This window comes from Hyaena hyaena, unplaced genomic scaffold (assembly GCF_003009895.1).
Source record: "Hyaena hyaena isolate Hyena2069 unplaced genomic scaffold, ASM300989v1 scaffold_265, whole genome shotgun sequence".
NCBI classification, from domain to species: domain Eukaryota; kingdom Metazoa; phylum Chordata; class Mammalia; order Carnivora; family Hyaenidae; genus Hyaena; species Hyaena hyaena.
The window spans coordinates 1,190,933-1,207,651 of record NW_024080899.1 but is presented as its reverse complement, the minus strand read 5'-3'; positions in this window follow the sequence as shown (position 1 = coordinate 1,207,651).

Sequence of the window (16,719 nt, the reverse complement as noted above, 5' to 3'; positions counted from 1 at the left end):
AGAGCCCGGGGGTCACAAGAAGACTCAGCATTATGCAGACAGCCCTCTAGTCAGAAGATCCGTCTGCCAGAAAGCAGGCCCAGGAAAACATCTTATGGACGATTTGTTGTCGGTGGTGTCACCTGAATATCAGACTGGGCGATTTGTGTTTCTCTTCAAGTCTGCTAGTCAGCACGGCCCTCCCCACAGCCTGGCTCCAGTCCCACCCCAGCGAGGCTGCGTGAGGGAGCCTCTGCAGATGGCACGGGCCACATAGGGTCCAGCCCCCGGCCACCCCTTCCCAGCCGTGTGCACAGCGGACGATGCCCCTGGGGTCCCTTTCTCTCCAGAACTGTCCCTGAACCTGCAGGCTACCTCAGCCTCATGAACCAGGTTTCCTTCCCATTTCCTCCATTCCTAACCATCTAATTCAGTGGCTTCACATTCTCAGGCTCTCCCTTAGCTTTTAAGAAGAAGAAGGGAAAATGGTATCCGCTTCCCGGTGTTCAAGAACGATTTGTGTTTTTCAAGGTGTATTTTCTACTTCTGTTCCCTGTCTTGGCCACTCATCCCTGAGCTCCTCTTGCGACCCTTGCAGACTGGCCATTCCTAACGATTTCCAGCAGCTGCTCTTCATATGCTGCTCTATGGCCTCCTCGTTACAAACTTGATTTTGTCGAGGAAGCACTTTAGTCCCCACCGTAAAAACTATCTTTGGGTTAGAAATTCTCCATATAGGCACTTCATTTAATTTCTTTGTTTCTCTGTGTGTCTCTTCGTTTCCCCACATGGATCAGACCTTGTCAGACAGGCAGCTGGGGCTGGCCCGATGGCCCCAGAGACAGCCCAGAGCCCTCTGACTCCTGGCTCAAGCACGGTGCTTTGCAGTGTACATGGCCTCTTTCTCCTGTACAGCAGCCTCTGTGGGTCGTGACACTGTTCCCACCTCAGAGACGAGAAGTCTGAGTGCAGTCTTCTTGAGGTCTCTAGTCTTGAGGCTGGACTTTGATCAGGTCTTGTGACCTCTGAGTTGTCTCCCATTCAAATGCACCTATCCCTGCCCTTCAGAGGTGATGGACTCTTAGCCATGGAGGTAACAGTGACAGAGCTGTCTCCACTCCAAGGACATAGTGCCGAAAGCAGCTTTGGGGGCAGCCTTTCCCCATCACCTCCACTGCAGTGCCCACGGTGCTGTGGGTGCTCTAGACCCCTTGCCCCATCTTCGTCCCAGGTCAGGGGCTCCTGTGGGCCAGGCTGGCCTTGCCTTTGAAGTTTCCCCTCTCAGCGCTGGTCCCTGTGACAGCCCAGGTGGTGGTGATATCTCGCACTGATGATGGGGTGATGGGCAGCCCCCTCCCTGTGTCTCCAGTAAGAACCAGCGAGCACCTCACCCAGGCCCTCCCACGTGCAGGCACCCCACCTCTGCCAATCCTCAATCCGATGCTCTGAAACAACGGACTTAGAGCAAAACACCTTTCCCCCAACACCCCATGTCATTAGGAAATGCAAGCTAACACGAGCTACGCTATGTGTCCATCAGAGCCACCAGCACCACACACGGCGAGGACGTGAATGGCAGGAGCTCTCCTGCACAGTCTGGGGGGCCGCAGCATGGTGCGGCCACTTGGAAAGACAGCTCAGTGGTTTCTTGTACAAGTAAACATTCTCTTACCACACAGCCCTGCAGTCACCATCCTTAGTGTTGATCAAAGGACTTGAAACACATCCATACAAAAACCTGCACATGGAGGCTTTGGGAACATTCACAGTTACCAAAACCTCAACGCAAGCAAGGTGTCCTTCAGTCAGTGAATGGGTAAATAAACTGTGGTCATCCAGTCAGTAGACTACTAATTATCAATTTTTAAAAAATGAGCTATCAGCCATGAAAAGACATGGCGGACCCTTAAGTGTATATCACTAACTGGAAAAAGCCAATCCTACAAGACCACACACTGGATGATTCTGGAAAAAGCAAAACTGTGGAGTCGGTAAAAGGATAGTGGTTGCCGTGCTCTGGGGGCGAGGAGGGAGCACAGGGCTGGGGGAAGGGAGCGGTGCGAAGGGAGCACAGGATTTTCCGGGCGGTGAGAGCACTCTGGATACTAGGATGGTAGGTACCGGTCCTTACACATTTGTCCAAGCCCATAGAATGTACTACGCCAGGAGCGAACCCAGCTGTAAACTGAGGACTTTGGGTGGTAATGATGTGTTCATGTAGGTTTGTCAGTTGTAACCGGTGTCCGGCACTAGTGCGGGCCATGCATAGCGGGGCGGGGAACATCTGGGAAGTCTCTGTACCTCCCACTCAAATTCTGCTGTGAACCTAGACCTGATAGGAAAGACAAAGTCTGTCGAGACCCCCTCAGTACACCAACAGTTGCTGCCCTTCGGGTTCTTAACTATCGCTGCCACCGCCCCAGTGCGTGGGCAGACACGTGTCCCAGGAGGCTGGTACCTTGGCTGGTGTTCCCACCTTGCTTCCTTCCCAGATGTTGTCCCAGCACATCTTTGAACCGACCTGGAAAGACAGATGGAGCCTCTACTCTTCAAAGCAGCCCATTCCGGGTGGGTAAGGCACATTTGTAGAGCATATAGATGGGGCCAAAGTTCCTACTCCCCCCAAGATGGCCCCTGCATCGCAAGGCACATCCCAGAAGGGCCTGGCTCCATCTTTTATCTCCACCCCATGTGTCCTTCTACCAGGGCAAAGGCCAATGTCTGGCATGAGGTTGACCCTCTTGACTGGTGCTCGACGGCCGCATGGTCTGTGTTCCCTCGGTGCCTTCTAGAGAAGAGATTGAGGCGGCTGGGTCTGGTGGCCAGCCAGACTGTCTTCCAGGCCTGCCTGACTTGGTGAGGTTTCTTTGAGAGACTGTGTTCTTTCTTGAGACCGTTAGTGCCCAGACAAGAGCATGGCGAACGTTGCTATGGGAAAAGTGGATGTGACTTCTCAGCAAGAGGGAAGGTCCTGTGCGGCCCTTCTTGGCAGAATGTGCTGTTTGAACTTGGCTCTGTGCCTTTGCCCGAGCTCAGCATTCTGAGTGTTGCAGCCTCAACAGCCTTCCAGCCAGAAACAGCCGCCTCGCCCATGCAGACGGCACCACCTCTGTGTTCGAAAGTAGACCCGCGTGCAGCCCGTAGGCCTCCACACCTGCCAGGGTGTGGCGTCTGGCACATCTCCTGCAAGTGGGCATGGGACAATCACATTGGAACCAGAGAGCTGCCCCCAGAGAAGTCAGGAGAGTGGTGAGCATCTGTGTGGACTGACCTGAGTGGGTCCAGAACATTCCATCAACTGGCGCTCGGGGCTCTCTGCAGAGACCTTGCTTGCTTTGAAATTTGCACATGAACCAAAACAGGGTTTCTGGGAGGAAACCTTTCTGTTCCTCAAATTTCTTTCCTGCCCTGACCCTGGCCAAGGAAGGTCTGCCAAATCCAAGTTCTCAAAGTGCTCTCCAACTGGGACACTTATCCCAGTTGCTCTTAAACTGGTGGAATAAGCAGAGATAACTTCTTTTGTTTCTGAATGGGAAGACTCAATGTCTTAAAGTCTGTACTCCAAATTATAAATTCTGTGTAGTATCAAACTGATTCTAAACTTACTTGGAAGAGTAAATGCACAAAAATACCTAAGAAAAAACAGTTTAAAGCTTCTTAGAGAAAGTTTGCCCCTCTAGGAATAAAAATATGTTTGAAAAAAAAGCTGCAGAAATTAAATGGTGTCTGGGAAGGAATACCCAAAAAGGTCAGAGGAAGGAAAATAAGGGATTATCGCTGTGATACTTTAAGTCAGCGGAAAAGATGTGCTGATAATTCAGTATATGGTTTGGGCATAATTTTTCCCCATATTTTTATTTTTTATTTTTTTATTTTTTTATTTCTGAGAGAGAGACAGCATGAGCAGTGGAGGGCCAGAGAGAGAGGGAGACGCAGAATCTGAAGCAGCTCCAGGCTCTGAGCTGTCAGCACAGAGCCCGACGCGGGGCTCGAACCCATGAACTGCAAGATCATGACCTGAGCCGAAGTCGGCCGCTTAACCGACTGAGCCGCTCAGGTGCCCCTCCCCATATTTTTTAAAAAAGGTAAATTTCTCATATCAAACATAAAATTAAACTCTGGAGAGATTAAATACCCATGAAAACTATCAGAGTATCCGGGTAAGATGTAAGAGAGTTTTGTTTTTAAGTCTTCTAATGGAGAATATCACCCTAAACAAAGACGTGGAAGCCATAAAGGGAAAGTCTGACTTAACAGGTCACTGGGGGCAGGGGCCCAAGGCAAAGCTGTTAACCTGGAGATCGTTGCTAGGTATAGACAGAGGAGGAGGTAAAAGCCACAAAGTACAATGAGCTGCTGCAAATTAATAAGAAATGAATGATGCAGTGGATTCGGGAGATGACAACAGGTGCTTCACAGAGTACAGTGGTCTTACATAAGTGAAAAATATACTAAACGTTACTAGTGACTAAAAAATGCAGATTGAAACAGTAAGATAGCATTGTCACTAATGAGATCACCAAAAAAAAAAGTTGTTTATTTTAATTCCAGTGTAGTTAACATAGTGTTATATTAATTTCAGGCATACAGTATAATGATTCAGCACTTATATACATTTCTCCGTGCTCGTCACAAATGTACTCTTAATCCCCATCACCTATTGCACCCCCCCACCTCCCCTCTGGCGACCACCACTTTGTTGTATAGTTAACTATAGTTAAGAGTCTGTGTCTTAATTTGCCTCTCTCCCTTTTTTTTTCCCTTTGCCTATTTGTTTCTTAAATTCACATGAGTGAAATGCTATACTATTTGTCTTTCCCTGTCGTAGCATCATACTCTCCAGCCCCATCCATGTTGCTGCAGATGCCAAGATTTCATTCCTTTCATGGCTGGATGATACTGAATTGTGTGCATATACCACGTCTTTCTTCTTCATTTATCTATCTGTGAACACTTGGGCTGCTTCCATAATATGGCTGTTGTAGAGAATGCTGCTATAAACTGGGGTGTGTGTATCCCTTTGAATCCATGGTTTTATATCTTAGGGGTAAATACCCAGTACTGTGATTTCTGGATCGTAAGGTAGTTCTATTTTTAAGTTTTTGAGGAAACCGCATACTCAACTGCACCAGTTTGCACTCCCATCAACAGTGCAAGAGGGTTCCTTTTTCTCCCCATTCTCTCCAACACTTGTTGTTTCTTATGTTTTGATTTTAGTTACTCTGAGAGGTGTGGGGTGGGGTCTCATTGTGGCTTTGATTTGCATTTCCCTGATGATGAGTGATGGTGAGCATCTTTTCATGTGTCTGTTGGCCATCTGCATGTCTTTGAAAAAATGTCTGCTCAGGGGCACTTGTGGGGATGAGCACTGGGTGTTATATGGAAACCAACTGGACAATAAACTGTTTGTAAAAAAAAAATAATAATAAATAAATAAACATTAAAAAAATAAAATTTAGTAAGACATAAAAAAAGAAAAATGTCTGCTCATATCTTCAGCCCATTTTTTAATTGGATTGTTTGGTTTTAGAGGTGTTAAGTTATATAAATTCTTTATATATTTTTTACTGTAACCCTTTACCGTATATGTCATTTTCAAATATCTTCTCTCATTCCATAGGTTGTCTTTAGTTTTGTTGATCATTTCCTATGCTGTGCAGAAGCTTTTCATTTTGATGTAGTCTCAATAGTTTTCTTTTGCTTTGTTTCCTTTGCCTTAGGAGTCAGATCTAGAAAAGTATTGCTTACAACCAATGTCAGAGAAATTATCGCCTATGCTCCCTTCTAGGATTTTTATGGTTTCAGGTCTCACATTTAGGTCTTTAATTCATTTTGAATTTATTTTTGTGTGTGGTGTAAGAAAGTGGTCCAGTTTCATTGTTTTTCATGCAACTGCCCAGTTTTTCCAGCACCATTTGTTGAAGAGACTGTCTTTTTCCCACTGTATAATCTTGCCTTCTTTCTCAAAGATTGATTATAAAATTGTCAGTTTATCTCTGGATTTTCTAGTCTGCGTTGATCTGTGTGTCAGTTTTTATGCCAGTGCCATGCTGCTTTGATTACTGTAGCTTTGTAACATAACCTGAGATACAGAATTGTGATGCCTCCAGCTTTGTTTCTCTTTCTCAAGATTGCTTTAGCTACTTGGGTCTTTTGTGATTCCATACAGATTTTAGGATTGTTTGTTCTAGTGCTGTGGAAACTGCTGGTGATATTTTGATGGGGGTTTGCATTAAATCTGTGGATTTCTTTGGGTAGTATAGACATTTTAATAATATTTGTTCTTCTGATCCATGAGCATGGAATGTCTTTCCATTTCTTTGTGTCATCTTCAGTTTCTTTGATCAGTGGATTATAGTTTTCAGAGTACAGGTCTTTCCCCTCTTTGGTTAGGTTTATCTTAGGTATTTTATTGTTTTTGGTGCAGCTGTAATTGGATTATTTTCTGTTACTTTATTATTGGCACATAGAAAGGCAACACATTTCTGCTCATTGATTCTGTGCCTGAATTCATGTATCAGTTCTATAGTTTTTTGGTGGCATCTTTAGGATTTTCTATATGTAGCATCAGGTCATCTGCAAATAGTGAAAATTTTACTTCTTCCTTACCAATTTGGATGCCTTTTATTTCTTTCCATTGTCTGCTTGCTGTGGCAAGGTCTTCCAGTGTTAATGTTGAATAAATGTGATGAGACGGGACATCCTCTTCCTGTTTCTGATTTTAAGGGAAAAGCTCTCAGTTTTTCCCCATCGAGTATGATGTTTGCTATGAGGTTTCCATATAAAACCTTTATTATGTGGAGGTACAATCCCTTTAAACCTACTTTGTTAAGAGTTGTTGTTTTTACATGAATGGACGTTGTACTTTGTCAAATGCTTTTTCTGCATTTATTGAAATGATCATATGGTTTTTATCCTTTCTCCCATTATGATCCATCACATTGATTTGCAAATATTGAACCACCCTTGCATGCCAGGAATAAATCTCACTTGATTGTGGTAAATGATGTTTTTAACATATTGTTGGATTCAGTTTGCTGGCATTTTGTTGAGGAATTTTTGCATTTATGTTCATCAGAGATACTGGTCAGTAGTTCTTTTTTTGTGATGTCTTTATCTGGTTTTGCTATCAGGATAACATGGGCCTCAGGATGAATTTGGAAATTTTTCTTCCTCATTTCTTTTTTGGAATAGTTTGAGAATGGTAGAATTCATCTGTGGAGCCGTCTGGTCCTGGAATTTTATATGTTGGGAGTTTTTTTATTACTGACTCAGTTTCATTGCTGGTAATTGGTCTGTTCAAATTTAGTATTTCTTCCTAATTCTATTTTAGTAGGGTGTATGTTTCTAGGCATTTATCTATTTCTTCTACATTGTGCAGTTTGTTGGCATATAATTTTTCATAACTTCATATAATTGTATTTCTGTGGTGTTGATTGTTACTTCTTTTCATTTATGAATGTGTTTGAGTCCTCCCTTCCTCCTTCCCACCTCTCTCTGTCTCTCTCTCGATGAGTCTGTCTGGAGGTTTATCAATTTTGTTGATCTTTTCAAAGAACCAGCTCCTGGTTTTATTGATCTGTTCTATTGTGTGTTCAGTTTCTGTGTCATTTATTTCTGCTCTAGCAAAAAGCTTGACTGATAGCAGCCTCACTAGAATGCAAGTCTCTCAAGAGCAGTAAATGTTGTCTTTTGAGTCACAGCTTTGTCCTCAGCACCTAGAACAATGCCTGACATCTAATAATTGTTTTTAATTTTTTAAAAATTGTGCTCAAATACACATACCATTTGTCATTTTAACTGTTTCTAAGAGCCCAGGTCAGCATCATCGAGTAGGTCTGCTTTGCTGTGTACCTTCGATGCCATCCATCTTCAGAACTTACCCATCTTGCACAACTGGAACTCAGGTGCATGGAATGCTAGCTGCCTGTCCCCTCCCCCACCCCTGCCCCTGACAACCACCTTTCTGCTCTCTGACTGCTGTGGGGACCCCAGATTAGAATCATGCAGTATTAATCCTTTTATGGCAACTATTTAAGTGAAATAATTATTATGAGTGAAGATAGGCAGTAAGAGATTTTTAAATTTCTTTCCAGTTACACTAAGATATTATTGACATGTGGGGCGCCTGGGTGGCTCAGTCGGTTGGGCATCCAACTTTGGCTCAGGTCATGATCTCACGGATCGTGGGTTCAATCCCCGCATCGGGCTCTGTGCTGACAGCTCAGAGCCTGGAGCCTGCTTTGGATTCCGCGTCTCCCTCTCTCTCTCTGACCCTCCCCTGCTCATGCTCGCGCTCTCTCTCTCTCTCTCTTTCTCTCTCTCTCTCTCAGAAATAAATAAAAAGCATTAAAAAGTTTTAAAAAAAAAGATATAATTGACATGCAACGTTGTATCAGTGTGTGGCGTCCCTGATGTTTGGGTCCGTGTATCGATGGTGGAATGATCACCACAGCAAAGTTCACTTAATATCCATCACTTCGGTTTTAAAAAAACATGCTTTTTCCTTATAGTAAGAACTTTTAAGATCTTCTTTCTGAGCGACTTTCAAGTGTCTGAAACAGTATTACTAGAACTCATTTCTTATAAGTTACAAATTGAAAGATTATAACCATCTTCAACCCATATCCTCCAACCCCACGTCCCAGGTCTGGCAACCTCATCTGGTCTGTTTCTATGAAGTTTAGTTTTTTTCAGATTCCACCTAGAAGTGAGATCACACAGTATTTGTCTTTTTCTGTCTCATTTATTTCATGAGCATAATTCCATGCAGGTTCATCCATGTTGTCACAGATCCTTCATTTTTATGGCGGAATAGTATCCCATCACGTGTGTGTGTGTGTGTATGTATTTTATATATATATATATGTATATAAATCTCACATTTTCTTTATTCATCCATTGTTGGACATTCGGTTGTTTCCCTGACATGAATGTTGTAAATACGCTGCAGTGAACACGGGGATGCACATTCCCCTTGGGAAGGTGATGTCATTTCCTTTGGATGTATACCCGGAAGTGAACACGGTAGATCATATGACCCTTCTATTTTTAGTTCCTTGAGGAACCGCGGTACTGTTTTCTTTAGAAGCTGCACCAGTGTTCATTACCACCCACGGTTCACAGTGGTTCTCATTCTCCATGTTCTCACCAACACTTGTCTCTTGTCTTCCACGATGGCCATCCTCCGAGGCAAGAGGTGACATCTCATTGTGGTTTGGGTGTGCATTTCCTCAATCGTTAGTGGTGTTGGACACCTTTTCATGTACCTGTTAGCCATTTGAATATCTTTGGGAAAATGTCTGTTTTAGGACTTTTGCCCTTTTTTAATTAGATGATTATTTATTTTTTTTGCTATTGAGTTATATGTATTGCTTACATATTTTGAAATTGAGCCTTACATATGGGTGGTTTACAAGGGTTTTCTCCCATTCTGTAGGTTACCTTGTCACTTTATTGATGTCTTTTTTTTTTTTTTTTTTTTTTTTTTTTTTTTTTTTTTTTTTTTTTTTTTTTGTCACTTTTTTTTTGTTTTTTTTTTTTTTTTTTTTTTTTTTTTGGTGCAGAAGCTTATTAGCTAGATATGGGCCACCTTGTTTTTTATTTTTTTCTTTGCATCTTAGGAGTCCTAGCCCCCCAAAAAATCATTGTCAAACCCAGAATGCTTTCTCCCCTCTGGTTTCTTCTGAGAGTTTTGTGGTTTCAAATCTTACATTGAGTTTTAGTCAAACACTTTGCATTCATTTTGTGAGTGGTGTAAGCTCTAGTTTGATTCTTCTATGTGCGAATTTCTAATGTTCCCAGCACCACTTACTGAAAAGACTGTATTTTCCTCACTGAGTATCATTGACTTCCTTGTCAAGTAGTAGCTGACGGTACGTGCGTGGGTTATTTCCGGACTCTCAGTTCTGTTTCACGGGTCTGCGTGTCTGTTTTGATCCCAGTACTATGGTGTTCTCAGTACTAGAGCTTTGTAACACAGCTTGACATCAGGGTGGGTGGTGCCCCAGCCTCGTTCCTTCTCAGGGTTGTTTTGGATTCTCAGTACCTTTCGTGGTTCCACACAAATTGTTGAACTGTTTGCTCTCTTTCTGTGAGAAATGTTGGGATTTTTATGGGGGTTGCCTGGAGTCTATAGATGGTTTTGCGTAGTTTGTGGACATTTTACTAATACTAATTCTTCCAATCCGTGCATGTAGGGTATCTTCCCAGTGGTTTGTCTTCAGTTTCTTCCTTTAGTATCTTCTGGTTTTCAGTGCAGAGATCTTTGACCTCCTCAGTTAAAATTATTCCTAAGTATTTTGTTGGTTTTGGCGCTTTTGTAAATAGGATTATTTTCCTTATTTCTTCTTCAGGTAATCTTTGTTAGTTTATAGAAGCAGTTCTGGTTTTTGATTATCGATTTTGTAACTTGAAATTTTACTGAATTCATTGATTAGATTTAATAGTGTTTTGGTGGAACTTAGGATTCTTTCTCTATAAAATCATGTCATCTGCAAATAGAGACAATTTTGCTTCTTTCCAATTCTGATGGCTTTTATTTCTTTTTCTTACCTAATTTTTCTGGCCAGGACTTTCAGAAATAGATATTTTCTTACATATTATGTTGGTAAATAAGACGATTTGGCAATACCTGATCCAGATTTAAAGGTCATGTTGAAAAAGTGAACTAACACTTTTACTTCAGGGGCGGCTCCTTACAGAAATACTGACTTACACACAAATACACGAGTACAAGGATGTTCTCTGAAGCGCCTCATAGTGTAAACTTTTGTTGAAGGAAAGAGTTGGTACTAGAAGTTCAAGAATCGTTAAGCCTGGGGCTCTGTGGGTTGTTACAAAGTGAGCGCACTAGAATCCCTCCTACCTTCTCCTAGTCACTACTGCCCTGCCCAAGGGAGCCTCAACTCGGACTTTTCACACTGATTCATTTTGCCTATTTTTGACCTTTATACAAATGGCCGTCACATAGTGTGCTTTCTTCTATGTCTGGCTTCTTCCATTCAGCATTGTGTTAGAGAGATTCATCCATCCGAGTGCATGTAGTAAGAAGAAACCTGTTTTCATTGTCATATAGAATACGTTGTGTGAATATGCCATAATTTTATTTATTCATTTTACTCTTGATGGACATGTTTCTATTTGGGGGCTATTGAATATAGTGCTGCTGGGCGCCTGGGTGGCTCAGTTGGTTAAGCATCCACCTCTTGATTTCACCTCAGGTCATGATTTCACAGTTCATAGTTCAAGCCCCACATTGGGCTCTGTGATGACAGTGCTGAGCCTGCTTCGGATTCTCTCTCTCTCCCTCTCTCTCTGCCCCTTCCCTGTTCACTCACTCTCTCTCTCTCTCTCAAAATAAATAAATAAACTTAAAATAGCACTGTTCATGGAAACTTTGAGAAGTGACGGATATGTCTGTTACTTTGATTGTGGTGATGATTTATTGGCTGTATGTTTATGTCCAAACTTGTCAAGTTCTATACATTAAATATGCAGTTTTCTGTATGTCCGTTATGCTTCAGTGAAGCTGTTAAAAGACAGTGCTACTATTGGCATTTTTGGTCACGTGACTTAGTGTGTACATGCTCACTGCTATTGGGTTTGCAACTGGCACTGGAATTGTGGAGTCGTGTGGGCAGCATCACTGGGCTCTACCAAAGAATTGACTAAAATAGTTGTACTGATTTATACTCGCACCAGCAGTGTGTGAGTTCCTTTTGGTTTATGGATTTGCCAAAACCTGCTGTTACCTGATTTATCATAATTAGCCATTCTGGTGGAGGGCAGTCATACCTCTTTGTGGCTTTCCATATTCCTGGTGATTAACGAACTTCAGCATTTTTTGTGTGTATTAATTATTAGGATATCTGGATTTCTGTGAATTGCCTATTCAAGTCTTTTGTCCATTTTTATTAAGCTCTCTGGTTTTTTCTTATTGACATGTGGGAATTCTTTATATTCTGATATGTGTTCTTTGTCAGATGTCTGTCTTGCAAATACCTTCTCTCACTCTGTGGCTTGCTTTTTCATTCTGTTGAAGTTACTGTTTTGAAGAACAGAATTACTTAATTGTAAGGTGGTCCAACTTAACAACTTCTTATTTTATGGCTGAAGCTTTTTGTGTCCTATTTACTATAACCTTGCCTGGCATGTTTGTAAATATATTTTCCTGTGTTTCCTTCTGAAAAGTTTATCTGCCCCATTCAGCCACAGATCCATCTGGACTTGATTTTTCTGTAAGGTGTGAGATCGGGGTTAACATTTTGTACAAGAGGCATAGCCACTTGTTGGCCCAGCCCCACCTGGTCACGTGTGGGTCTTTCTCTGGACCCTGTATTCCATCTGATTGGACTTTTGAACCAATCTTGCATCTGTAATACTGTTTCAATTCCAGTATAAAGTAAGCCTTGATATTTGCTGGTCTACGTTTTCCAGTTTTCTCTTTCTTCAAGATTCCCTTGACCATGCTTGAACATCTGCATGCCCATATAACTTCTAGGTAAAGCTGTGAATTTCCACAACACTAAACCTGGTATTTTTATTGTGTTTAATCTACAGATCAATTTTGGGAAAATTTCCCTCTACTTTATTATGTTCTTAAGTCCACAGAGTATATCCCTCCAGTTACTTAGACCTTTAAAATTTTTCTCAATCCTGTTTTGAGTTTTTCTTTGTACCAGTTTTGAATGGTTTCTATTCAATTTATTCTTAGATATTTGATGTTCTGCTACCATTGTAAATGTTATCTTTCTTTTAAGAATGGTATCTTTAAATTTTTTATCTTTGTCCTTCCTCTTGTGCGTTGCTTTTATTTTTACAACAAGCGTGGATTACAAGAGAGCAAATAAAAGTGGATTCTTACCTGTTTAATACCTGTCTTGTTTTTGGCCCAGGACCTGGTCCATAGTGAGACCGCCACAAATACTGCAGCAGAACTGATGTTCCGGGGATGCGTTAGGCCACAGGGAGCGCTAGCCAGGGAAGTACAGGCGTGGCTCAGACCAGGGTGGCAGGAGTGGGATCTGCTGAGATTTTGGATATCCGGCTTAATAACATAACAAGTTTTAAAGAATGTAATACACAGGACTCTGACATTTAAAAGTAGGAGTATTCTGGAATGTTCAGAAAATAATAAAACCATTTTACTTTTATTTTTTTAGTGCTGTCACTCATTTTTGAAAGAGACGGTGGGGGATGGGCAGAAAGAGGGAAACACAGAATCCGAAGCAGGTTCCAGGCTCTGAGCTGTCAGCACAGAGCCTGACACAGGGCTCAAATTCAGGAACTGCGACGACATAACCTGAGCCGAAGTCAGATGCTTAACCAGCTGAGCCACCTAGGTGCCCCTGATAAAGCCATTTTAAAAAGCCATCCTTTTGAAGGCTGCTTTTTCCCCTCAGGAAAATGTAACCTCTGGAAATGACCTTCTATGAGGAAGCCTGTGCGTTTGTCCCATGGGGACCCAGGGCAACCTCAGAACAGTCCAGGCAGATTTTAGGCTGCGGCTGGGGCTCACCTGGCGCCACATGAAGCATCGCCCCAGCCCAGCTGGGACCCAGGTTGTGAGCAGGCCTTTGTGGCCTGGAGATGCTGAGGAGGGGCCTTCGTGACACCTTGCCTTCCACAGCTTGTGGACACTGAGCCCAGGGGAGCGGGTGGGAGGAAGCCTCGTCCTTGCCACGCTGAGGGCAGAGAGTGGGGCACTGATGGCTCTCACATACTTACCCGGGACTTGAGTCCCAGCAACTTCCTCGAGGAAATACGATTCCCTCACAAAGCCAAAAGCCTGAAGACTAATTCTCCATGGAATGTTGATTTTTCTCTTTTCTGCTTTGATAAACTGACAGGACTTCTTTATGACAACTTTGTTGAGAATTAATTCACATACCTTAAAATTTACCCATTTAGGGGCTCCTGGGTGGCTCAGTCAGTTAAGCATCTGACTTTGGCTCAGGTAATGATCTTAACGTTTGTTGGTTCAAACCCCACGTCGGGCTCAGTGCTGACACCTCAGAGCCTGGAGCTGCTTCGGATTCTATTTCTCCCTCTCTCTCTGCACTTCCCCTGCTTGTGCTCTTTCTCAAAAATAAATAATCATTAAAAGTTTGTTTTAATGTTTAAATTAAATGTTTAATTAAAACATTTTTTAATGTTTAATTAAAACAATGTTTTAATTGTTTAACCCATTTAAAGTATACAATCAAGGGGCACCTGGGTGACTCAGTCTCTTGAGCCTGACTCTTCATTTTGGCTCATGTCAGGATCCCAAAGTCATGGGATCGAGCCCTGCATTGGGCTCCATGCTGAGCGTGGAGCCTGCTTAAAATTCTCTCTCTCTCTCTCTCTCTCTGTCTCTGTCTCAAATAAAGAATAAATAAAATGTACAATTCAGTGGTTTTGTCCACAGTTGATTTTAGAACATTTTATCACCTCATGTTTCTTTAGCTCCTCACCCCCTTGCCCCGTGTTCCCAGCTCTCAGCAGCCACTAATCTATTTTCTGCTTCTGTGATTTGCCTGCTCTGGAAGTTGCATATAAATGGAAACTGGGTTTTTGAGGATCAGCTTCCTGCACTTAAGCATAATGTTTTCAAGGGCACCTGGGAGGCTTGGTCAGTTGATTGTTCAGCATCAGCTCAGGTCACCATCTCATGTGTTTGTGGGTTTGAGCCCCGCATCCGGTTCTGTGCTGACAGCTCAGAGCCTGGAACCTGCTTTGGATTCTGTGTCTCCCTCTCTCTCTACCCCTCTCCCACTTGCACTTTGTCTTTCTCTCTCAAAAATAAACATTAAAAAAAATTTTTTTTAACATAATGTTTTCAAAGTTCATCCATGTCCCCCTTGCAACTGAATCAAGTTCCAGTGTGTGGGTACACCAAAATTTTAAAGTCCATCCGTAATGGACTCTTGGGATATTTCTATCTTTTGGCTCTTATGGGTAATCCTGATATAAACATTTGTGTGCACGTCTGTGTGTAAATGTAGAATTCATCTCTGTCAGTTATGTAACTAGGAACAGAAATACTGGGTCACATGGGGAGAGCTTAGCCCTCTGAGAAGGTGCTGGTCAGTCAAAAGCAGCCACTCTGGCTTCTATACATCCACCAGCGGAGTGTGAAGGGCCAGGCTTCACCACAACCTCGTGACGCTTGTGGCCGTCAGACTTTCTGGTGATGGCTGTCCTGGGGGCGTGAAGGGGCGCCTCACTGTGGTTTTGACCTGCATTTCCCTGATGACTTGACATTGAACATTGTTTCATATGCTTGTTGGCCTTTGGTGTGTCTTCTTTATTAAAGAAATGGTCTATTTCTGGGGCACCTCGGTGGCTCAGTCAGTTAAGCATTTGACTTCAGCTCAGGTCATGATCTCACAGTTCATGAGTTTGAGCCCCGCGTCAGGCTCGGTGCTGACAGCTCAGAGCCTGGAGCTGCTTTGGATTCTGGGTCTCCCCCTCTCTGTGCCCCTCACATGCTCATGTTCTGTCTCTCTCTCTCAATAATAAGTGTTTAAAAAAAGTTTTAAGAAGAAATGTCTATTTCTGATCATTTGCCCATTCAAATTGAGTCATTTGTCATTTTACTGTTTGTGTTTCCAAGTGTCCTTCCTATATTCTGTCCTGTGTTCTGGATGCACGCCCCTTTTCAGATACAGGGTTTCAGATAGTTTCTCCCATTCTGTGGGCCGTCTTTCCATGGCCTTGATGATGTCTTTGAAACACAGATATTTTTTCCCATTTCGTTAAGTTCCGTGTGTCTGTTTTTACTTTTGTGGTTCATGCTCTCGGGGTCACATCGAAGATGTGCACCAGATCCATCCCATCACAGTTCACATGACGTCTGTTGTCAAATCCAAAGTCCTGACAACGCCCCTGTGTGTTCTCCGCGCCTCACAGTCTTAGCTCTTACATTTAGGTCTTTGGACTGTTTCTGAGTGGTTTTGTGTCCGGCGGGAGGTAAGGCCCCACTCGGTCTCTGTGTGGCTCTCCAGGCGTCCAGCTGTTTGGTGAAGAGGCTGCTCTTCTCACCGTGAACAGCCCTGGCACCTGTGACCGTAAATACACAGGGCCGTCTCCAGACTCTCAGTTTGATTCCACTGATCGGATGCATCTCCAACACCAGGACTGTGCTGCCTTCATTTCCTTTTTTATTTGTTTTTTTAATATAGTGAGTTTTGAAATCAGGAAGTGGAGTCCCCCCGAGTCTGTTGTTCTTTTCTGAGAGTGTCCGGCTCTTCTGGGTCCTGCGCCACCATACGAATTTGAGCATCAGCCTGTCAGTTTCTACAAAAAGCCGGTGTCGGTTCTGATAGGGATTGCATCGAATCTGTAGTTGGGAGTCATTATCATCTTAACAATACTGTCTTCCAGTCGTGAACAGACGGTGTTTTCCCGTTTATTTAGGTGTTTAATTCCTTTCAATAAGGAAACCACAGGTCTTTTTGAAAGCCACCTGAGTGTGTCAGAACAGCTGATCCTTCCAGAGTGCCTGCCGACCGACTCCCTGTGGGAGCGAAGTGCGGAGGCCCCACCGCACCCCGCAGTTCGCTAGAGGGGAACCGGGTTTGGGTCTCGTTCTCCCCGTAGCAGCCTTTGTGCCTCCTGCGAGCCTCGGCCCTCACCAGCCTGCCCAGGCAGAGGGGTGCTCCTCACCCCATCTCCCTGCTCCTTCAGGGGGCCTGCGTGTTCTCCAGCCCCTGTTCACAGCCAGGAAGTGCTGCCTCGCGCAGCCCGGCCGTCCTG